General features: G+C 43.6%; 1 long non-coding RNA gene across 1 annotated transcript; it reads left to right on the forward strand.

Annotated features, from left to right (window-relative positions):
- Nucleotides 1–1,372: 1,372 nt before the first annotated feature.
- Nucleotides 1,373–24,544, forward strand: LOC308495706. Its single transcript, XR_013993032.1, has 3 exons — nt 1,373–1,479; nt 10,449–10,577; nt 24,055–24,544. It is a non-coding gene; the product is annotated as an uncharacterized lncRNA (long non-coding RNA).

Raw genomic sequence — 24,544 nt, forward strand, 5'->3', positions numbered from 1 at the left:
ATTCGAGTCCCAGGCCGCTATGGCTAACTCCTAGTTTGGAGTCCGGACATAACTTTGTCTTCAAACAGACCAGACCCCAGGAAGGATGTCAGCCCTCAAACCAGCCTGACCGACTCCTCCTTTCCTACGTAAGAAAAAGCTAACCCGAAGTTAGGTGCAGCTGTCCACCCTCAGACACTGGACTCTGCGCCAGCGACTCCCCCTCACCCCCAACCCCCCATGTTTCTCTCCTTCCTACCAGAGGCAGCCGTCATTGTTGGACACTGCCATGGGCATTCTCTCTCTGCCCTAACTATCATAAAAGCTTCCTTTGTAGAGTCTGTGAATGCTTTCACCTTTTGTAAATTCCACGCCACCACACCTATCTGTCCACAGGGCTAACTTTGGAAATATGTGTATTCTTACAACGTGTACATTCTCGGTTATCCTGTCTTATTTAGGTTGTACGTGTCATTACATCTGATATTCATGTAACTACAGTGCGATGAAAAAGATTTCCGTAACAATATCCCCTGAAAAAATTACCTTGCTGAGTGGAATGACTTATATCTCACATTAGTGGGCGTTCATTCAGTTTATAAGACCTTTCAAACAAGTACACGTTTACTAAAGTAAGGTGCATAAAGGCCCAACTAGCATAAAAATAAGGATAAAGTTGAAATCAATACACTAACCATGGACATGATCATTTATTACTATCAAGTATTATGAACTGTACGTAATTGCAGCTGTTGTACTTTTAGACGACTGGCATATGTGAATTCCCCATGCACGTAGGTTAAAATTCAATTTTATCTTATTAACCCGATTCTTAATTTGATGATTAGCTCAGCTAGAAGAAGTTGTTCTGGACAGAGAGAACAGTGCCTCAGGGACAGACAGAAGGAAAGGAAGGAAGATGATTTGTGAAACAAAGAAAAGGGAGATGAGATCACTCCTCAGAAATGCTACAGCTACAGCTAATTGTAAAGGGTTATAACACTATTAGCATTGCAGGCTGGGAAAAATCTCCACCCCTGTGTCCTCAGGACAGTTCCCACAAGGAAATCCCTCTTCCTGATGGGAGGGAGTGATCAGCAGAGACACACCCTGGGAACGCCCTGGAAACGCCCTAGGCTCCACCTGTGACTCCACTCCTGATTGTTTCCCACCCTCATTAAAATATAATCCTAAATTTTGTTTGTTTCAGCACAGTCGCTCTCCTCCTGTGCCTGTGCACTCCTGCATTTTGGGGATATATTTTCTTTTTAAAAACAAATCCTCCTCCTGCTTGCCTTTGCTCACGAGTTGTTCCTACATCCTGGAATGCCTTCCTGTGATGACTGACCTGCTCTCCAATAACACACTTACTGGGTCAGAACAAAACAAATAATTGTGAAGCCCCCACAGTATTGGGGAAGCCTGCAAGGAGAATTAATGGCCAGGGCACTGCTGGCTCCTGGCAACCACCGCAGCTGGCAAGGACGTCTGCCGCCAGAGGTAAGCGGTGTTTTTGTTCACGCTGTGAGCCTTTCTGGTGTATGTATTTATGCAGGGTTTGAGAGAATTTAGAAGTGCTGCACGTCCTTTTCCCCTCCTCTACAAGTAGACTGGCAGGAAAATATATTTGTGAACCTAGCTTCTCGAGAGTAGAGACTCACAGGTTTTCTTTTTTTTTAAAATGAAATTAAAATATATTTCTTGTGAAAATACAAGTTATTTTTACTAAAACCTAAAATAAAATATATGGTTCTATTATTGATAAATATTAGTAAAATATTAATTTGTATGAGGATGTAGGAAATTAGGGTATATTGATTCCATCGGGCTTGCAGCTTACAGTTCAGAAATAAAAATATGTAGTGTGCAAGACGTTCATTTTCGGTTAGTTTAGAAAATCTCCCTATTTCAAAAAACAGTTAAAACCTCGTTCAACATTGCTCAATCAAAATTATAATGGCACCAAAGTTCCCATCATCTTTGTGCATTTGGGAGGCTAAGAATTGATCTTTCCCCTCTTGAAGACTCAGGAATTTTTTCCCCTTTTCACTATCAAAGAAAACATAGTGTATATGAGCCCCTCTCTTCTTGCTGTACCAATGGCAATGAATAGTGACGGAAATGGACTCACTATGTGGTTTTAGAAACAGTTATAAATTAGTTATTTGTCTTAAGGACTGCCTATCTATTTGAGACTGTGAGGGAGAGTTCTTTCAGGAGAGAAGAATCTTGTTGATTTTGAAGAACTAGGTCATGTAGGTTTGCCAAAATTAGTGAAGTATCCTAGTTATCAAATATATTTTTATTAGTTTCAGGTGCACAAGACAAAGTAATACTTAGACATTTATCATTTATATCCCTCACACTGTGTGAACCCTTCTCCCCCCATCCACTACCCCTCTGACATCGCACACAGCCATTACATTTCCACTGTCTCGATTCCTAATGCTGTACTCCACTTGTAAGTATATACATACATATATATACACATATCTATATATATAAAATTAGAGTTGGCATTCATTATTGTTCAGCTTCAGGTGTACAGTGCCGTGATCAGGCATCCACATCATCCCTGAGGTGGTCTCCCAAATGGGACACGTGTCCATCGGATACCCTACAAAATCTTTACAACATTATTGATTACATTCCCCAAATCAATTTTCAAAACCCCGTGGCCATCTTGTGGTTACCGACTGTTTTCTAATCCCCTCACCTTCCCCCTTATCCCCACCCCACCCATCTAGCAACCCTCAGTTTTTCCTCTTTGTCCCCAAAACTGTTTCTGATTAGTTCATTCACTTATTCTTTTCTTTAGATTCCATATATAAGTGAGATCATATGGTACTTGTCTTTCTCTGTCTGACTTATTTCACTTAACATAATGTTCTCTAGGTCCATTCCTGTTGTTGCAAATGGTAAGATTTCTTTCTTCTTTATGGCTGCGCAATACTCCATTGTATAAATGTACCACAGTTTCTTAATCCAGTCGTCTACCGATGGGCATTTCAGATGTTTCCATGTCTTGGCTATTGTGTATAGTGCTGCAATAAGCATAGGAGTGCATAAAGATTTTTGAATTGGAGTTTTGGATTTCTCCGGATAGATACCTAAGAGTGGAATTACTGGATCATAGGGTAGTTCCATTTTCAGATTTTTGAGATACCTCCATACTGTTTTCCATAGTGGCTGCAGCAATCTGCAATCCCACCAACAGTGCACAAGCGTTCCCTTTTCTCCACATCCGCGCCAGCACTTGTTGTTTGTTGATTTATTGATGATAGCCATTTTGACTGGGGTGAGGTGGTATCTCATTGTGGTTTTTATTTGCATTTCTCTGATGGTTAGTGAGGTTGAGCATTTCTTCATATGTCTGTTTGCCATCTGTATGCCCTTTTTAGAAAAATATCTCTTCAAGTCCTCTGCCCATTTTTAATTGGGTAGTTTGTTTTTTTGGAGTTGAGTTGAGTGTTTTTTTTATAAATTTGCGACATTAACCCCTTATCAGATATATCATTGGCAAATACCTTTTCCCATTCATTGGGATCCCTTTTTGTTTTATTGATGGTTTCCTTTGCTGGGAAAACACTCTTTAGTTTGATGTAATCCCACATGTTTATTTTTTTTCTTCCCTCTCATGAGGGGATATGTCCACAGGTTTTCTTTAATGAAGTGATCACTTCAATAGGGCCTGGAGGAAATGTGCGTGGGAAACCAGTTTGGTGAAAGTACTCACATGTGTACTCACCTGTGTGTTCAGATAAGAGAACACACCAGAGCTGGACCATGGACCCCAGATCCAGACCTCTAAATGGACCATTGTCCCACATAGCCAGACACCAGGGCCTGAGTAGGACACCTTACCAGGGACCCTGGACCCTAATCTCCAACCCTGACCCTCCCTTCCCGCCTTCCCTTCCAGAGATGGTCATTTTTTGTGTCTCTATGTCTCTTGTGTCGTTGGTCCTGACAAGGAAATACCACAGTGACAGAAAGCCTTTGGCTTCCTTGGTCAAGCTGTCAAAAGGCTTTTTGGTTTGAGTAGCTATTAAAATCCTACCATCAGTGGCCAGAGTATGGATCTTTTGAATTGGAAAAACTTCTAAATTGGAAAATGTGTTAGAGAACTCTCATAACAAAGCTGTTTTTTTGGACCCTAGAGATAGACCACATGTTTAATACTAACGGATACAAGGAAATTTAACTATTCTTAAGATTTTGAATTAGTTCTTCAGCTTCTTGGGTCTTAATAGATGCTAATGTCAACATTAGATTTAAAATACGCAGAAGAGAAAATCAAGAGATGTGTAAGTGTTAAAAATCTTTACGGAGATTTAAGATTTTGAGAACTGGTATGTTGAAACTGGCTTGAAAGGATTTAATAACCAATCAGAAACCTGAGAAAAATGGAAGCTGATTTTTCAGTCCGATAGACGTGAGAAAGTCTCAGCATCACCCTGGACCCTCTGCTGAGTAGATCTGAAATGGAAACAGAGCCCACAACTGTCCCAGGCCCGCTGAGGTAAATAAAATAAAAATTTCAAAGGGGCAGTTTTAACAATACAAGCCTCCCCTTTCCAGCCTGGCTCCCCTTTCCCAGCCTCCTGAAAGACTATGAAGCACAAATAAAACCCTGAGCACAATCCCCTTAGCAGTAGACAGGAAGACTCCATGCAGGAGCCTCACAAAACTTTACCTGCCATGTGTGTTTAGCTTTTCCCGAATTATGTGTAAATCTCCCATTTTTACGTCTAAAGCCTAAGAGCCAACTGCCACCTTTGTCTAAAATGTTATATTTACCTGATTTCTCCTCACTGTCTTTGGAATTTGTGTGTGTGTGTGTGAATTCTAGGTGCTCATAGATTACAATTCCTGGTCTCTGTCAGCAGTTGGACAGAAGATAGCAGGGGTGCGAGGCCTTTGTCTGCTTTCTGAATTTAGGTAGGCAGAAAAAGTATCTGTGCAGCTACTTCCTGCACCTAGAGACTCGAGGGTTTTCTGTATTCTTTCCTCCCTGAGATGTTCTTTATTCTTTCCTCCCAGAGATGTTCTTTGTTTCTTGTGTCTGTGTCTTGCGTATCCTTTGCCCTAAGAAGGAACTACCATGGGGACAGAACACAGGCACAGGCTCCAGTAAGACTGTCATTGGAGCCGGCCCCACTGGCTGGGGAGTTAAGTGTTTCTCTCCAGACCCGTGTCTGCAGAGACAAACTTTGCTGTGGGTCCCTCTCTAAAAGTCTCTTTAGGTTTTTCTTTCCTTCTTGTTCTGAGTCCTGGGAGCTTGGCTTTGTGACCAAGGAAGCTAATCCTCTTTGGTCCCCGCCTTCGGCCAGGTGCACTTACTCCATTGCACCTGGTGGCCAGTGAGATAAGCTGGGGTTCCCAGTGCACCTCTGCCTGGCTGTGCCAGCTCCCAGGGGACTGTGTTCTGAGGGGCCTCTGCCCATAAGGGGCATCTGTCCCCCCCCCAGCCTTCCTTACCCTTTAGTGCTGGTCAGATCCCGGTCTAGTAGCACCTGCTCGGGGCCACAGATTAGTGGGTTTGGGGCTGGAGGTGCCTCACATTTTGTGGGAGACCTGAGACACTCTGTCCACCCCACCATCCCTACTGCCTATGTGATGAAGGTCTGTGCTTTGTCTGACTGTCTTTGGGGGTGACCCTTTGGCTCTGGGAGGGCTGCTTCCTCTGCACTCGGTGTGGAGGGGCCTCTGGCTTCCTGGCCTGAGCTGTAAAGAGGCTGCTTGGTGTCTCACTATTTAGACCTCACTGTCCACATCAAGACGATGGGTCCTTGGAATGGGGAAAACTTATAAATTTACATTGTGTTATAGAACTCTTGTGACAACCAGCTGTTTTCTTGGTAAAACATCGTGTGTGTTCTCTATAGTTGTTACTAACTCTGTGAATTTGTGATCTCTGTGTGAAACCAGTTTGTGTTTGTGTGTGGTAAGACGTTTTGTAGCTCCGTACGGTGTTACCAGTTTGTGATATTTGATTGGCTTGAACAAGTTAAATGATTATATAAAGTAAGAAACAAAATACAAACAAACAGAAATACTTTATGATCTGGTGAAATAGTTGATGTTAAAGCTGGTTTTAGTTTGGTTTGATTACACAGTCATGCGTTTGAAAATTATCAGCACAAAATACAATTTTTTCTAACTGGGTTTATAAAAATTAGTTATCTGTTAAAAATATGTCAAGAAAATAGCTTTGGTCATTACAGACTTTGAAATCTCAAAGTTTTAACTACTATATCAAATAGGTACAATTAAAATAAAAGGTAAACTTTTAAGTGATAATTACATTGTATATATACATGGAAAAGATTTTCCAGGTGTCTTTGGTAATTGGAAATGATAAAGTTTTATCCTATAAATTAAATGATGCATCATTATTGAATGTCTAGAGCATTTCCAAGTAGCAGAATAATGAAACACTAAGTACTGAACATTGATTTATCAACTTTTTTGCTATTTATTGTAGATGAACTAAATATTTTTGGGTGTATTAGTAAACATGTCTTCTGCCACGTTAGAATTTTTGTGCTAAGAGGAAACATATTTCTAGAAGTTATGAAATATGTTCATAATTGCATCAAGCTAAAGAATCCTGGTGTAGCTGCAGGATTGGTCACTTAGTTTCCACTGCTGATTAAGATGGACATTTGAATTGTTTAAGTCTCTGCTATTGTGAAGAGCGCTTCTGTGGATTCATGTATCCACCTTTAACAACTGTTTTCAATTTTGGGGGGTATATTTCTAGAAGTGGGTCTGTGGAGCCACATGGGCATTTTTTTGTGGGGTGGAAATTTCCAAGTGTTGTATGCAGAAGCCACACCATTGTAATTTTTCACGTTCAATGTTTAAGGGTTCTAATTTTTCTACATTGTTGCTGCTGTTTGTTAGTTTTAGTTTCTGGATTATAGCCCTTCTGGTACTATGTGAGGGGGTATCACATGTGGTTTTCATTTGCATTTGCATCAGGACTGAGGATGTGGAACATCTTACTGTGCTTGTTGACACTTTGCAGGTCTCATCTGGAGAAGGTTCTATTCAATTCTATTTTAAAATGTTAGTCATTTTCTTTTTTTGTTCTTGAGTTGTAAAAGTTCTTTGTCTCCTGGATAGCAGACTATTATTAGATATATAATGCGTACGTATTTGGTTCCATTTTATGGCGTGTCTTTTCGCTTTCTGGATTGCTTATTTTGATGCATGTATGTTTTTAATTTTGAGGAAGTCTAATTTATCTTTTTTTTTTGTTGTATGTGCTGTCATATCTAAGAAACCATCGCTAATCCAAGGTCATGAAAATGTATCTCCACGTTTTGTTTGAGAGTTTATACTTTTGCTGCCTGTATTTAAGCCCTTCATGTATTTTAAGTTTTGTGTGTGGTGTGAGGTTGGGGTCCAATTTCATTTCTCTTCATTTGGATGGTCATTTGCCCAGTACCATTTGTTGGAAAACCCTTCTTTCCCCAATGTCAGGGTGTCTGGCCTTTGTGGGTCTGGACATGGCCCTGCGACCACCTTCCTGCATGGGAGCAGTACAACTGCGGCTGAGTTTCTATTTGACGCCAACAGCATGGTAGGATATAACATGCGTGCATACATCCACCTGAAACCTTGACTCCGACGCCGAACGCCGAAACGTGGCCTCACCTCGCCTGTAACTACTCATCCTGAACGCATGAAATACCTAAATCATGTGGTGGGACAACTGGACATTTCATTACAGAAAGTTTCAGTTCAGAAACTGGTGGCAGTCCTCTCAAATATTGAAAGGGGTGAGGTCCTTAAAAGATGATAATTGATATTGATTGTGACAAGACTGCCAAAAATGACAGTCCACTCAGAGAAAAGGCTCAGAAAGGTCTCCAAAATGAAACTCGTTCTGTGTTCAGACAGATCACAGCTACAGTGGCATTCCTGCCACTATTGGAAGTTTCTTGTTCATTTGATCTACTGATTTATACAAATATTAGGTTGTGCCTGAAAAATGGGAAGAGTCAGGACTATAGTTGATCACCAATTGTGAGCAAGTCTGCCTTCCTGCCTCACTGCCATCATCCAGAGTAAATCGCATGGTGGCCTACAGACTCCCTGGTAATGCCTGAAGATGAGAACACTAACGTAAATCCTCAGATGTGCTTCTCCTGAAACCAAGTCAACTGTAGTTCATATATTTTATAGCTTAACTTTTAGATGGGGGAAAACTTAACATACTTTACAGGACTGTGCATGATTGTCCCATTTTGGGGGTATCTGTTTGGCTTTCGAGGGTGTTGCCACAATTTTTTGCAAACTGTTCGAAAAAGGGACCCAGCAGATTACTTTGGCCTTGTAATGTTAATTCCTTGAAGGTGGTGACTGTAGATAGGAAAAGTTTTGGTATGAAACAAAATGCTATCCCAAGTCACACCCTTTCATCAAGTGACTTGACTCAGAATACAGGTAGGGAAGTATTTAAAGATGAAACACAGTAAATGAACTCTGAACACTCAGAATCTTGGTTTAGGTCCTAAAGTATCTGATAATACATAGATAACAAAATATTGCCATTAAGTCCTTTTGCCATTTATTTCATTTGTATAGTAACCATACTGAAAAGAAATCTCCAACTATCGGATTGTAATTTATACAAATTACACTCACAAAACTAATATTTGTAGCGTTTAAATTCCGGTCATAGAGCACTTTTAAAAATGTCTTTCTGAGGGTGGCCTGTTAGCTCACTTGGTTAGAGCATGGTGCTGCTAACACCGAGGTTGCTGGTTAAATCCCCACATGGGCCACTGTGAGCTGCGCCCTCCTTACCAAAAAAAAAAAAGGAACAGAAAAAATAGAAAAAAAGCATATTTCTGTGTTTCATAAATTAAAGCTGTAAATGACAATGATAAATTTAATGTGTATGTTAAAAAATAATCTACTGATTTAGACCGACGGGTTTATTTCTGGGTCCTCAATACAATTCCATTGATCTCTGTATATCTCTATGCCAGTGTCACCATGTTTTCCTTACTGTGGCTTTGTACTAATTACGAATTACGTTTGGGAAGGGTGAGCCTCCAACCTGATTTTGTTTTTGAAGATCCTTATGGCTCTTTTCTTCCCTGGAAATTTGCTGTGAATATTAGGATCAGCTTGCACGTTTTTCCACAAAGGCCTTGGGGCCTTTTCACAGGAATGACACTGAATCCTTACATCGCATCTGTTCTGTTGCCATCCTAACAATTTCCATCACCATGAGATGGCCTCACGTTTATGTAGGTAGTTTCCTTTAATTTCTTTCAGCAAACAAAGACATTATGTTTTGTAATTTTCAGTGTAGAAGCCTTGCACTATTCCTAAGTATTTTATCAACGTTGATGTTATTTAAAATGGAATTGTGTTCTTAAATTCTTTTTTAGATTACTCCTTGCTAGCGTATACAAATAAAACAGATTCCTGTGTATTGATATTTTTGTCATTCAACGTTGAATTACTTTACTAGTAATAATAATTTTTTTGTTGATTCTTTTGGAAGTTATGTATTTAAGATGTGACTTGTCATCTGTGAATAGACAGTTTCAGTTTTTCCTTTCACATAAAGAACATTACTACAACTTTATAAGGGACATAGATCTGTATCTTCTGTTTTTGTGACCTACTTCTGATTTGACTGGTTAGGGGCTATTAGTGTCCTCACAGGGCTAGGGTTGGGGCTGAGGGGCAGTGTGGTGCTGAGTCAGGGGTTAAAGTGAAGATTGTGGGTTACAGTTTGGTTATGGTTTATGTGTAGTGTTTATGGCTACATGTATGTTATATGGTTTATGAGATTGATTATGGATTACATGTATGGTTTATGGCTATGTGTTTTTGGTTATAGTTTATAGTCACGGTTTATGGATATGGTTCATAGTTTGTGGTTTCTGGAGATAGTTTAGTATTACGTTGAGGGTTTAGGTTACGGTTTATGCTGTTGGTTATGGTTTATGGTTGTAAGGTTTTACGTTTATGTTAAGGTTTAGATTTAGGCTTAGGGCTAAGGGTTTAGTGTTTAGGTTTTACAGGTTAGGTGTTTGGTTTGGGGTTAGGGTTAGGGCTCAGTGATGTGGAATCTGTTGCTTTCCTGACCCAGCATCTGTTCTCTGGCCCCAGTCCAGCACCTCAGCTTCCAGGGAACTCAGTGGCTTCCAGTCCTACCTGACATATCAAAATCAAGACTTCCTGGGTGCAGGATATGAGGACACTGGGTAGGGATCGATCTCAGGGGAACTTCCAAACTGCTTTGTCCCCTTTCCTTCCCTGTCCCAGGAGAGGGAACTCCAGAGCAATGTGACGAGAATAAGTGGGAAGATGAGGTCCTGGATGGATCATTGCTTAGTATTTTCCTTATTTTAGGGTCCATTTTGTTCATGGAAATCACCCATTTTGACGCAATAGGTGTATCTTAACTTTAGTTTTACTTTCTCCTCTCTTTCCAGAATTGTTACAATCAACGTACACATGTTGATGCATGACGGTTCACTGAAGTCTGTATTTTATTCAGATTCCTGCTTTCAGGCCCAGTCTCAGTGCTGACACCTCTGTCTGTCAAAGCCCGCACCAGACAGGTTAGTGGTGACAGCTGGGGGTACCTGGTGAGTGAACTGGGGTGTTATGATAGGAAATGAGTCCAGGAGAAGAACATGAGGCCTGATAAAGTCGCAACACTGTGCTGATGACAGAGACTTTCCTCTCCAGCCCCAGTGAAGCTGCTGGTGGTTGTAGGCACAGGAAGTGACGGGGTTAGACCCCACCTTAGTTAGAAAGATGGAGCTGGTCCCAGTGTGCAGGTTGCCCTGGACGAGGGAAGGACGGCAGCAGGGAGACCCGTGAGAAGAGCGGTGAGAGGCGCTCTGGCCTGAGCTGAGACAAGGGCCTTGAATTTGGAGATGAGCAGGGTTTGAAGACCAGGAAGGGGCTGTGGTGAGCGCTGCCCTGTGGACAAAGCTGGCACAGATGCCAGAGTCAGCACTCAGGGGACTGGCTGTGTGGACACCAACAGGAGAGCGCATTCTGCCACCAGGAGACTATCTGCTAATAGTCCTTCTATTTGCTCATAGATCCTTCCAGCCCATGGAGGTAGAGAAAGGACTGAGAAGGTAAGAGGGAGGGGGAGTGAGGGCCCATCTCTGTGGGGCAGGAGCTGACCTGCATCACCTCACTGATCTCACAGCCACCCTGAGAGGGAGCCGTTATCCCCACCTGACAGGTGAGGACACTGACTTCCCATGTCTTTGTCTGAAGTCACACAGCTAGTGCTTGGAGGAGACAGAAGCCAGCTCTGCGCCTGTCTGAGGCTCACGCACCCCTCCATAGGGAAGGTGTCACCCCAGACTCCATTCTGAGCAGCCAGGAAGCTCTTGTCAGTTGTGACCTCAGAGGAAGGGAAGATGGGGAGAAGCTCCCTCATGTCAGATCCTTCCTTCCAGACAACCTCACAGCTAATAGCTCACCAATGGTCGACTACCTCCTAGCCATCAGCCTCATTCCGCAGATCCATGGGGAGTATGCACACTGCATTTTTCCCCGACCCCAAGACACTTCCTCGGTTTTTCTCACATTCCCTAAGCTCCAGGAAACTTGGTCCATCTCAAACACCTGAACCTGTCAGACGTTGACAAACTGGGAAAGAGCCTTGCCACCATCTTCTCACCACATCCACAGCAGCAATTGCTGGATCACCCCTCCTGCTTTCATTTGTCTCAGCTGCAAAAACTGCTGAACCCCCTGTCCTGCCACTCCACCCAGGCTCCGTGATATGGCACCTGATTTCCACTCCACCTCGTTTTGACTTTGTAACATCCTGCAGGAAAAACTCAGAGACTAACGAACTGTGATCCCTACCCTCTCCTCTTTTCCTCATTGCGTGAACCACACAACTCCAACCTCACTCCAGCCCCTTCTCTCTCCCTCCAAATCCTCTCCGTTATCTCTACCTTTCTCCTTATCTCTACTTGTCCATTTTAGAGCTCCTTTTCTTTGATTCCATCACCTGATTTTCAACCCAAGAAGACTTGAGTCCCATTATTGTCTTTATTATATGACTCTTCCCTCTCATAACACTTTGCCTACCATTACCCCTTATCTCTACCCGGCTCACAAGCTAATTCTTCATCTTCCACATATGCTTGCCTGCTCACCAATTGTACAGGGACTTACATCCTAGGTTTCCTTTCTCCAGATATTGGGATCACCCCCAATAGTCAATTTCTACCTCTCCCCACATATACTCTCATGCACCAAAGATGGTCGTTCTCCTAATCCACTTTTAGTGTCACTGAACATCTCTGTGGGAGTAACGAAAGGAACGTTACGCAGGGAGTAACGCAGGGCTAGGAGTCTCCTTACATGAATTTCAAACCCTGCCACAGGATCTCAGCCAGGCCCAGAATCACAGACACCACCTCAGGAACCAAGTGGCGATCCGAGTTTACAGCTAAGAGTGGCTCTTGATTTGTTCTCCTCATAGGGCCTTTAACTATTATCTTTTATGGTCCTAGCCTTTGGTCTTTGCCTCTTCCACCTTTTCACCCAATTCCTGCAGAGCCTACTCCAGGTGTGCACAAATGGAGCTGTCCATAAAATGCTTCACCTACAACAACATTACCAGCCCCTTCCACAATGTCTCCCTCCTCTCTCCACCTTCATTCAGCCTGAAGAAACTACAGACGAGAGACACGATGGCCTTTCTACATTTTAATAACAAAGAAGTCTGGAAGGGTAGGTCTCTGAATGTTAGAGACCTTCATTTAATGTTAGGTCTCAGAGACCTTGACTTACAGACAGAGCCATGTTGGCTGACCTACACAAACAGAGCCATGCTTGTAACAACAAAAAATACCACAAAAGAGCTACTAGCTTGCTGTCATTCAACATTTCATGTTCAAACAATGCTATCCTGTCTGCACAGCCCCTATAAAAACCTCCTCATCCCCTCTTCAGGACTGGAAGTCTCCTTTAGACATGCAGTCCGGATTGTAGCCATCTTTTGCACAGCCAATATACTGTTGCTCTCTTACAATAAAGCTTCCTTAACTTGCCTGACTGTGTGCATTCCATTTCCAGCCAACCTATCAAAGAATACAAGTGATTCTCAAGTGACTTTTATATAAATCATGTTGTAATAACATTGGTTTGGAAAGTTTGGTTGAAATATGCTCTAGATTTGAGAGCTGAGGATTTTTCAATGTAAAGGAATATGCCCCGCAATGTTTGCCTTCAACTTAGAAAAGCAGTCTTTTCTTAGATAAGAGCTTATGAAATGAGCTATTTCACTGTCTGCCTCTATTGCTAAAAATCTTTCTTGGTGATTGAGCATTACATTTGGTAACCTATAATATGGAATGCATATGATTCTTTCCTATCTATATCTACGTATCTATGTACGTATGTATCTATCTATGTGTGTGTATCTGACATTTAAATAGATACCCACACATGCATGTGTATATACTCATAAACACACAAAAGAATGTAAAGAAAAACATATTCACACTTATTTGTCTTACCCATCATTTTATGGTTCTAACAGATTACTTGCTATATATTGCAAACAAAATATCTCCAAATATGTGGTAAAAGATCATAGGTTTACAATAAAGAACTAACTATACGTGTCTGTCTCAATCTTGCCCTTCCTGTACAAGTCCAACACATGCCCTCCATCAGTTTTTCTTTTTGAGTTCTTTGGGTGATTAATGTTTATTCTCCAAATACTGCTTCTATATCTAAACGTTATTCTGCAATTGATGTTATATTTTAACTATTGCCTTCCTCATATGATAGATGAGGATGATCTCCCTTACATCCCCTATCTACTCTTTTTGGTAATTTATTGAATCACTATTCTGATTTGTCAACTATGCAAATTCAAACAAGATACGTACACCTGCATTTCCTATCCCACAAACCAGAGCCAAAATCTCTTGACTTCACATTTCGTTAAGATGAGGACACCTGTAAGGCTCAGGAGGAGGCTGACGGTCGGTAAGTACATGAGTTCTCTCCCTACCCAAGAAGGGTGCTAGAATTCCATTCCCTACTCTGTAGGTCCATTTCTATGACACCTCTGCCCCACAAAAAGGAAGTTCTGTCATGAAATTTAAATGAATTATCTGTCTTTCATGAATTTATTACATCTGTAATATTTTTCTAAGCTCTCAATAATTATATATTCTATTGAATCTGATTTTTATCTCTGGACCACATTTTCCAAAAATCTGATCTTTTACTGGTTTTCTTGGTACTTATACTAACTCATTTCAGTATTTCCTGGATTCCTTAGTGTCCTCAAATTCATACATTTTGACATACATTTATACATGTAAATAGCTTCTAATATTTTAATATTTTAGATTTAGAGAAGAGCTACAAAAATAGTACACAGTGCCCTTATTTCCATTAGCTAGAATTTCCTAATGTTAGCATGATCAAAATTAAGAAGTAAACATTTTACCAGAGGGTAAGGGGGGAGGGGAGTGGTAGATAAGGGTAAAAGGGATCAGATATATGGTGATGGAAGGTGAACACACAATGGAATTTATAGATGATGTAATACAGAATTGTACACCTGAAATCCATGTAACTTTACTAACAATTGTCACCCAAACAAACTTCAATTAAAAAAAAGAAATAAACATCGGTACAATACTGTTTTCTAAACTCGAGACTTTATTTGGATTTCACCAGTTTCCCCTAAAGTGTTGTCTTTCTGTTTCAAGATCCAGTCCAATCCAATCTTTGATTGCCATAGTTCTCCTCTAATCTGTAATAGTTCCTCAGATTTTCCTTGACCTTCATGACTTTGACACATGTTAAGCGTAATTCTCAGCTATTTTATAGGAAGCTCCTCAATTTTGATTTTGTCTGATATATCCTTATAAGTACAATACACTTATGGGTTTTTGAGATGACTATCAGAGAGGTGACACGCCCTTCTCACTGCACAATTTCAGGGAGGGCATGATGTAAATCTGTATTATTACTGGTTATGTTAAACTTGGTCATTTTATTAACGTAATGTCTACCATGTTTTTTCATTGAGAAGTTCCTTTTTCCCCCTCGATAAATAATATTTAATGGAGATACTTTACGACTGAAAGATACTATTTTTCCTTAAATTTTTGACCGGCTGATTTTTTTGTTAAATCTTATCCAGATATCATATCCTTCAAGGCAGCATGCTGATCCTCTTAGTAATTCAAGTACTTCCCTGCCCCTCAACTAAGGATAGATTGTCTTGTTCTCTTCTCCAGCTGCAATCTCTTTTCACTAGTATTCTAAGAGCAAAGTGTTTGGTTCCCCTGCCCCACAGATCAAGGCTCCTATTCAAAAGAGGAGGTAGAGAGAAAGTGTTCCAGTGGAGTTCAATGCTCCTTCTACAGCGGCGCTCTTCCCCATCACGTTTTTCACCAGGAGAAGCATTTCTTAGGATTCTCCAGCTCTTGTGTGAGTGCCTCCCAGGGTTCATGGAGAAAAAACCATGCGAAAGGATGCAGATTTCATTTCCCTGTGATTTGTTCCCAAGTTCTGATATCTCTCTCATTATTTTCAGGCTCACTCATATTCTTTCACTTATATACAAATATCTGATTGTACACAGTTAAGAACAAAGAAACAAAAATATTTATTGCAAGCTCTATCTGTGGAGAAGGGGCTTGTGCATGACAGGCCCCACCTCAGAATGAGCATTTAAGACATAAGACAAAAATTCCTTCAGACCCTTTTTTTCCTTTACTTTGCCTTCCACAATATCAGAAATTAAGTTTTTACACTATAAGTTTTGCTCTATTCCACTCCTACTAAAAAAATCTTTTCATAGCCCTCTGTTGGTGAGGCGAGGCGAGGCGAGGCAAAAAAGCCATGACGTGACATCTCACTGTGATTTTCATTTTCATTTCTGTGATAATTAGTGATGCTGAGTATTTTTTCATATGTCTATTAGCCATCTGTATGTCCTTTTTGGAGAAATGTCTATTCAGGTCCTCCGCCCGTTTTTTAATTGGATTGTTTGTTTTTTTGTTGTTGAGTTGTATGAGTTCCTTACGTATTTTGGGTATTAGTCCCTTTTCAGAGGTGTTGTTTGCAAAAGTCTTCTCCCATTTGGTTGGTTGCCTCTTTATTTTGCCAATGGTTTCTTTTGCTGTGCAGAGGCTCTTTAGTTTGGCATAGTCCCATTCATTTATTTTAGCTTTTACTTCCCTTGCCTTTGGATTCAAATTCATAAAATGCTCTTTGAACCCAAGGTCCATAAGATTAGTACCTATGTTTTCTTCTATGAAGTTCATTGTGTCAGGTCTTATGCTTAAGTCTTTGATCCATTTTGAATTGATTTTGGTACATGGTGACAGATAGCAGTCCAGTTTCATTCTTTTGCACGTGGCTATCCAGTTCTCCCAGCACCATTTATTGAAGAGGCTGTCTTTCCTCCATTGTATGTTTTTAGCTTCTTTGTCAAAAATTACCTGTCCATATTTATGTGGTTTTATTTCTGGGTTCTCAATTCTATTCCATTGGTCTATATGTCTGTTTTTCTGCCAATGCCATGCTGTTTTGATTATTGTAGCCCTGTAGTACAAGCTAAAGTCAGGGAGTGTGATACCTCCAGCATTGTTCTATTTTCTTAAGATTGCTTTGGCTATTCGGGGTCTTTTGGGGATCCAAACAAATCTGATGATTTTTTGTTCTATTTCTTTAAAAAATGCCATTGGGATTTTGATGGGGATTGCATTAAATCTGTATATTGCTTTAGGTAATATGGTCATTTTAAGTATGTTGATTCTTCCAATCCATGAGCACGAAATGTCTTTCCATTTCTTTGTGTCTTCTTCAATTTCTTTCATAAATGTCTTATAATTTTCAGCATATAAATCCTTCACATCCTTGGTTAAGTTTATTCCTAGGTATTTTATTCTTTTTGCTGCAATTGCAAACAGAATTGTTTTTGTATTTCTTTTTCTGAGATTTCATTGTTAGTATATAGGAATGCAATGGACTTTTGTACGTTGTTTGTAGCCAGCAACTTTACTGTATTCGTTGATTGTTTCTAATGGCTTTTTGGTGGAGTCTTTAGGGTTTTCTATATATAGCATCATGTCATCTGCAAAGAGTGACAGTTTAACTTCTTCATTCCCAATTTGGATGCCTTTTATTTCTTTCTCTTGCCTGTTGGCTCTGGCAAGGACTTCCAACACTATGTTGAAAAGCAGAGGTGATAGGGGACAGCCCTGTAGTGTTCCTGAACGTAGAGCAAAGGGCTTCAGTTTTTCACCATTAATTATTAGATTAGCTGAGGGCTTGTCATAGATGGCCTTTATTACGTTAAGGTATTTTCCTTCTATACCTATTTTATTAAGTGTTTTAATCATAAATGGATGTTGTATCTTGTCAAATGCTTTTTCTGCATCAATTGATAGAATCGTATGATTTGTGTCCTTTATTTTGTTTATGTGATGTATCACGTTGATGGATTTGCAGGTGTTGAACCATCCTTGTGCCCCGGGGATGAACCCCACTTGGTCGTGATGAATAATCTTTTAAATGCATTGTTGTATTCAACTTGTTAGAATTTTGTTTAGGATTTTTGCATCAGTATTCATCAGAGATATTGGTCTGTAGTTTTCTTTCTTTGTGCTGTCCTTCCAGGTTTTGGCATCAGGGTAATGTTGGCCTCATAAAATGAGATAGGGAGTACTGTCTCTTCTTCAATCTTTTGGAAGAGTTTGAGTAGGATTGGTATTAGATCCTCTTTGAAGGTTTGGTAGAATTCACTAGTGAAGCCATCTGGTCCCGGAAGGTTTTAGATGACTGATTCAATTTTGTTACTGGTGATCGGTCTGTTTAGATTTTCCAGTTCTTCATGGTTCAGGCTTGGAAGGCTATATTTTTCTAAGAACTTGTCCATTTCTTGTAGGTTATTGAATTTGGTGGCATATACTCCTTCATAGTATTCTTGGATGATGCTTTGTATTTCTGTGGTGTCCATGATAACTTCTCCTATTTCATTTCTTTTTTTTAAAAAAAAAGACGAATTTTTTTAAAAAGTGTTTTATTGGGGAAGGGGAACAGGACTTGATTGGGGAACAGTGTGTACTTGCAGGACTTTTTTCCAAGTCGAGTTGTTGTCCTTTCAATCTTTATTTGTGGAGTTTGCCGTTCAGCTTCAAGTTGTTTTCCTTTCAGGGCCCTAGGCTTTGACCCGCCACTCCTTTTGCGGCCTCCCCTGCCCTTGTCCTTCGGGAGTGGCCCAGCCCACCTAATAAACCCACACCAGGGGTGGTGCTGTGGGGGCTGGAGGGCAGGGGGAGAGGAATTGGTGGCGCCACACAGCACTACAATCTCGCTGCCCTGACCCCACACGCAGGCCCTTAGGCCCGGGCTCCCCCCCCACGCACCCCCTTCTTAGTACCCTTCCCTTTCACAAGCCTTCTGCCAGCAGCCGTTCGCCCCGCCCCCAAGGCCCAAACCCAGGTCTGCCTGCAGGCGCAGGCCTGCCTGGGCCTTGGGCGGCTTTCTCCAGCCAAGGACGTGCTGGTGCTTGGCACCTCGGGACCCAGCCCAGGGGAAGACCATGGCTCTGCCTGCACCTGGGCCCCGAGACAGAGACTCCAGGTGTCCCCGGACACCGGACCAAGGGGAAGGCCACCCGCCCCACCCCACCGGATAGGTCCATCTCTGGTGGCCGGCACCGCGACCCCTCCCTGCCCCCCTTTCATCTCCCTGGAGCGCCAGGGGCCCTCTGTTCCCGCCTGCCTCGGTGGCCCCGCCCACAACACCAAAAGAGCCAGGACACAATGGCAGGAGTAGGGAGCACACCTGCCCTCGGGCTCCAGGAGAGACCACCACAGGGGAAAAGCACGCAGGCATGCACACCACAAACACTAGGAGGGTGCCTGGAGCCGCTCCTCTCCTCCCGCTAGTGGGACCCCAGACGGGGCTCGGAGCCCTGCGGCAATCTGCGGACCCTGGAGGCCTGCCCCGGGGTCCCACGGTGACTGCCAGCGCCAGGGCACTGCCTCCATAACGGAGCCCAGCCCCGGGCACCACCGCACTCCGGTTGGGAAGCTGCCATTTCAACTCAACCTCAGTGCCTCTGTCCCAGTCGGTGTCCCATGCTGTGCGTCAGTCCCCCCTCCTCCCCAACTCCCAACCCTTGTTTGTCTGTCTTCTTCCACCTCCAGGGAAGTGGTAGAGGCCCCGTGGAGCCTCGGATGGCGCGAAGGGGCCTCGCTGCGGGCAAGGAGCCAAAGGCAGTCCACCCAGGCGGCGTTTTGAGGAGGCGGGAAGCAGGCGGGAGGTCGGGCCCTGGCGGAGCCGGCCAGCAGGGAGATGCTCCGGACAGGAGCAGCCCGGTTCGCGCTCACCAGGCAGGACTGTCCGCTGCTCTTGTGGCGCTGTGGGCCTGCTCCCAGCGTCTATGGCCACAGCAGCTTGAACGCGCCTGATCTCCTTTGATCTGGGAATCTAAGCAGGGTCGTGCCTGGTTAGTACTTGGATGGGGGACCGCCCGTGAATACCGGGTGACCTAGGCTTCGGCCCGCCACTCCTTTTGCGGCCACCCCAGCTTTTGTCCTTCGGGAGTGACCCAGCCAGCCTAATAAACCCAGGCCAGGGGTGGTGCTGTGGGGTCTGGAGGGCAGGGGGAGAGGAATGGGTGGCGCCACACGGCACTACAATCTCGGTGCCCCGGCCCCACGCAGGCCCTTAGGCCCGGGATCCCCCCCCACGGACCCCCTTCTTAGTCCCCTTTTCCCCCGCAAGCCTTCTGCCAGCAGCCTTTCGCCCCGCCCCCAACGCCCAAGCCCGGGTCTGCCTGCAGGCGGAGACCTGCACCTGCCTTGGGCGGCTTTCTCCAGCCAAAAACGTGCTGGTGCTTTGCACCTCGGGACCGAGCCCAGGGGACCACCATCGCTCTGCCTGCACCTGGGCCCCGAGACAGAGACTCTGGGTGTCGCCCGACACCGGACGAAGGGGAAGGCCACCCGCCCCACCCCACCGGATAGCTCCGTCTCTGATGGCGGACACCGCGACCCCTCCCTGCCCCCCTTCCATCTCCCAGGAGCGCCGGGCGCCCTCTGTTCCCCCCTGCCTCGGTGGCCCCGCCCACAGCACCAAAAGAGCAGGGACAAAAGGGCAGGAGTTGGGAGTGCACATGCCCTCCGGCTCCAGGAGAGACCAGCACAGGGGAAAAGCAGGCAGGAGGGCATGCACACAACCCACACTAGGAGGGTGCCTGGGGCTGCTGCTCTCCTCCCGCATGCGGGACCCCGGGCGGGGCTCGGAGTTCGGCGGCAATCCTCGGACCCTGGAGGCCTGCCCCGGGGTCCCACGGTGACTGCCAGCGCCCGGGCACTGCCTCCGTAACGGAGCCCAGCCCCGGGCACCACCGCACTCCGGTGGGGAAGCTGCCACTTCAACTCAGCCTCAGTGCCTCTGTCCCAGTCAGTGTCCCATCCTGTGCGTCAGTCTCCCTCATCCCCAACTCCCAACCCCTGTCTGTCTGTCTTCTGCCACCTCCAGGGAAGTGGTAGAGGCCCCGTGGAGCCTCGGATGGCGCGAAGGGGCCTCGCTGCGGGCAAGGAGTAAAAGGCAGTCCACCAGGTGGCTTCTTGAGGAGGCGGGGAGCAGGCGGGAGGCGGGGCCCTGGCGGAGCCGGCCTGCGGGGAGATGCTCCGGACGGGAGGAGCCCGGCAGCCTGGTTCGCGCTCACCAAGCAGGCCGGTCCGCTGCTCTCGTGGCGCCGGGGGCCTGCTCCTAGCGTCTATGGCCACAGCAGCTAGAACGCGCCCGATCTCGTCTGATCTGGGAAGCTAAGCAGGGTCGAGCCTGGTCAGTACTTGGATGGGGGACCGCCCAGGAATACAGGGTGCCCTCAGCTTCGGCCCACCACTCCTTTTGCGGCCGCCCCGGCCCTCGTCCTTAGGGAGTGGCCCAGCCCGCCTAATAAACCCACACCAGGGGTGGTGCTGTGGGGGCTGGAGGGCAGGGGGAGAGGAATGGGTGGCGCCACACAGCACTACAATCTCGCTGCCCCGGCCCCACACAGCTTGTCAATTGCTGCACAAACAATTAGCTGGGATTCTTTGAAAGATTCCTGTTGAATTTGTTGATTAGGTTGTGTAAGGCTTGAGGCGAGATAGTGAAGCTAAGAGAGTCAGGCAGGTTGAGAAAAGTGAGGGCTTTATTCTGCGCTCCCAGGCAAGGTTCAGTGGTCCGCAGATGGGGCTGGTGAAGTGGCTCCCAGGGCAGAGGAGGGAGGCAGATATGCGATTTGGGGGAGGGGGTTGGCTGAGTGAGGTGGCAGATGAGCAAGCCCGCACCCCCAGCGCAGATAGGGCCGCAGCGGCTATGTCTGGAGTTGTTTATTGCACCAAGGTCTGCTGCCTCTTCTGGGAAATGCCAGGGGCCCCAGTTTCCATCATGCGAGGAGGGGTCTGACTTGGCAGAGGGGTATGACTTTGCTCCCGGCCTCTTTGACCATGCCCGTATCTGACCTAATAGGTTGAGGAATATGGCCATGTTAACAGTGTTCAGACCAAAATCGTGGAATATTTTCCCAAGTAGGTTGTCTTTAATTTATTTCCATCAGTTTTGCAGTTTTTAGAGAATAAGTTTGGCTCTTATTTTGTTAAATATATTCCTAAGTATTCTATTATTTTTGATGCTGTTGCAAATTGAGTTGAAGTATGCAGAAATGCAATTGATTTTTATATATTGATCTTGAATACTGCAAATCTGCTGACTTATACATGCAAATACAGCTGGGCCTTGGTCAGAGTTGTTTCCTTATAACTTGCATGAGTTGTGGCAGGAATGCACCTCTTGTTTATAGCAGTCAGCCTGTGGTAAAATTGGTTTCCTTATATGTGGTTTCACTTAAAGCGTAAAACTTACCCATGATGTTAAGTGAGGACTTACTGTAGTTCTTAAGCGGAATTCTCATAATGTCGTATACTGCAAGGTTATGTAATCTGTGAATAGAGGGCATATTGCTTTTGTCTTTCCAATATGAATGGCTTTTATTTCCATGTCTTACCTAATTGCTCTGGATAAAATATTCAGTACAATATTGAATAGAACTGGCCACAGTTGTCATCCTTTCGAGTTCACTGTCTTAGGAAGAAAGCATCCAGGCTTTCACTCTTAAATATTATGCAAGTTATAGCTGTTCTATAGATGCTCTTTTCAGGTTTAGAGAATTATCTCACATGCTTAGTTGGTTGAGGTATTTTTTTTGTTGTTGTTGTTGATTGTTTTTGTTTTTTGTTTGTTTTGTTTTTCATGAAAAGGCATTGAATTTTGTTAAATGCTTTTACTGAAGTTGTAGCAATGATCATGATAGTGTTTTTTGTTTAATTAATATGATGTGTTACATTAAGTGATGTTTGAGTTTTAAATCAACTTTGTATTTCAGGGATATCTCACATGATCATGGAATATGCTTTTTTTCTGTATTTTGCTGAATATGATTTGCTAGTATTTTGCTGAGGATTTTTACATCCACTTTCATAAGAAATATTAGCCTTTAGGTATATTTTCTTTTGATGTGTTTGGTTTGGAATCAGTGTAACACTGGTCTCATAAAATGAGTTGAGATACGTTCCCTCGTCTACCTTTTGGAATAGTTTGGAAAGAATTGGCATTAATTCTTTAACCTTTGGTAGAATTCAGTGAGAACTTCTGGGCATTTCTTTATGACTCATTTTTCGTTACCTATTCATATCTTTACTTAATCGGTTTATTTCTTCTTGAGTCAACTTTGTTAGTTTGTGTCTGTCTAGGAATTATTATTTCATCAAGTTATCTTATTTGTTGGTGTACAGTTTTTCATAGTATTCCTTTATTATCTTTTTATTTCTGTAAGGTAATGCCCCCTTTTTTGATTATGATTCTAGAATTGAGTCTTCTCTCTTTTTCTCTTGATCAATATAGCTAAATGTTTATCAATTTTGCTGACATTTTTATTGATTTTTCTCTATTATTTTTCTCTTCTCTCTTACACTAATTTCTGCCCTAATATATATTATTTCCTTCACAATTTCTTTAGGTTTAGTTTGTTCCTCTCTTTTCAGCATTTGAGGATGAAAGGTTAGATTATTGACTTGAGATATTTCTTTTTCTTAATATACATATTTTATAGCTGTATATTTTCCTCTAAGTACTGTTTTAGATGCATCAGAAAACTTTATTTATTTTGTCTTTATTTTTATTCATTTCAAAATATTTTTTATTTTTAGGATTTCCTTTGTGATTTATATTTTGACCGATTAGTATATATTAGTGTGTTGTTCTGCTGCTAGTTCTGCTTTTATTCCATATTGTCAGAAAACATAATTTGTGTTATTTCTTTTCTTTTAAATTTAATTTTTTTATGGCCTAGCACAATGTCTATCCTAGAGAATGTTCCTTGGGTACCTGAAATGAATGTCTAACCTGCTATTGATGTATTGTTATGGTTATTGGCTTATTTGCGTGTTCAGTACATGTTTGCATTACTTTCCTGAAGCCTATTTTTCCTCCCCCACTGTTAAGCCTCTATTGTTACTCCCCAAGGAGGTGCAGCTTTGCATGTAACTACAGTCACCATAGGATGACAATGGTTTTGGTCGTGAATTTTTGATCTCTGAACTCGAACCCGAACTCGAACTCAAACGCGGACAATCCGAACCTGTAGGAAACCGTGCTGAAGTGCTAGCAGGTGTTGCTTTGTGAAATGTTGAACCTTTGACTTCCTTGAGTGGTTTGTGCCCCCAGCAAGGCAAAACTTGCTACTCTGAGAACACAGAACCAGACAAGGTCAGGAAGTGTGGAGCTGGACAAAAAACAAGCCCTTGTGTATCCAAACATTGTAACTACTAGATTGCAGACAGTTCTGTTACTTTTTGATGCCCAGAGGATACAAGCTGCAAAAATAAACTTGGGCTGAGGCATTCTACTTAGAACTCCAGCAGTCTACTTAGAACTGCGGCAGTCTACTTAGAATTGCCTGCCCTCCCGATCCCATCTTTGTCTCTCTTCTTTTCTCTCAATCCTCACTCCCCACTTCAGGGACTGTTCCTCTCGTGGGCAGGCACCGACAAGTGGCGCCCGAACAGGGACCTGAATACTGGGGATAAAGTGAAGGACACCGCACGGAGCTGAGACGCGTCGCATAAGGTAAGGGGTGCGGTGAGACACCACGGTCAGGAGTAAAAAATCATGGGACAGGGTAGCAGCAGAATGTCTTTTACTCAAATGTTAAAAAGTGTGCTAAACGGACTGGACCCCCAGGATGAGGAGGGCCTAGATGGGGAGGGGCCAGTGAGGGTGGTAGACGGTGCAGTGACAAGACAGCAGAGTGGGGCTGAGACATGGCAGAGGGGCCGGACGAGGCCCAAGGCCACCGTCCCGGGCGGGGCGAAGGTGGAGGAGACCAAGAGCCCGTCACTTCTCTGACGGGCCCTCCTGCCGCCACCCCGCATCCCTGGGACGAGCCGCGGGCCTCGCCTCCACTACGGCCACCGCCGAGGAGTGGGAGCCACAGTGCGAGCCTGTGAAG

Source organism: Rhinolophus hipposideros (genome assembly GCF_964194185.1).
Source record: "Rhinolophus hipposideros genome assembly, contig: HAP1_SCAFFOLD_53, whole genome shotgun sequence".
In the NCBI taxonomy this organism is placed as follows: Eukaryota; Metazoa; Chordata; class Mammalia; order Chiroptera; family Rhinolophidae; genus Rhinolophus; species Rhinolophus hipposideros.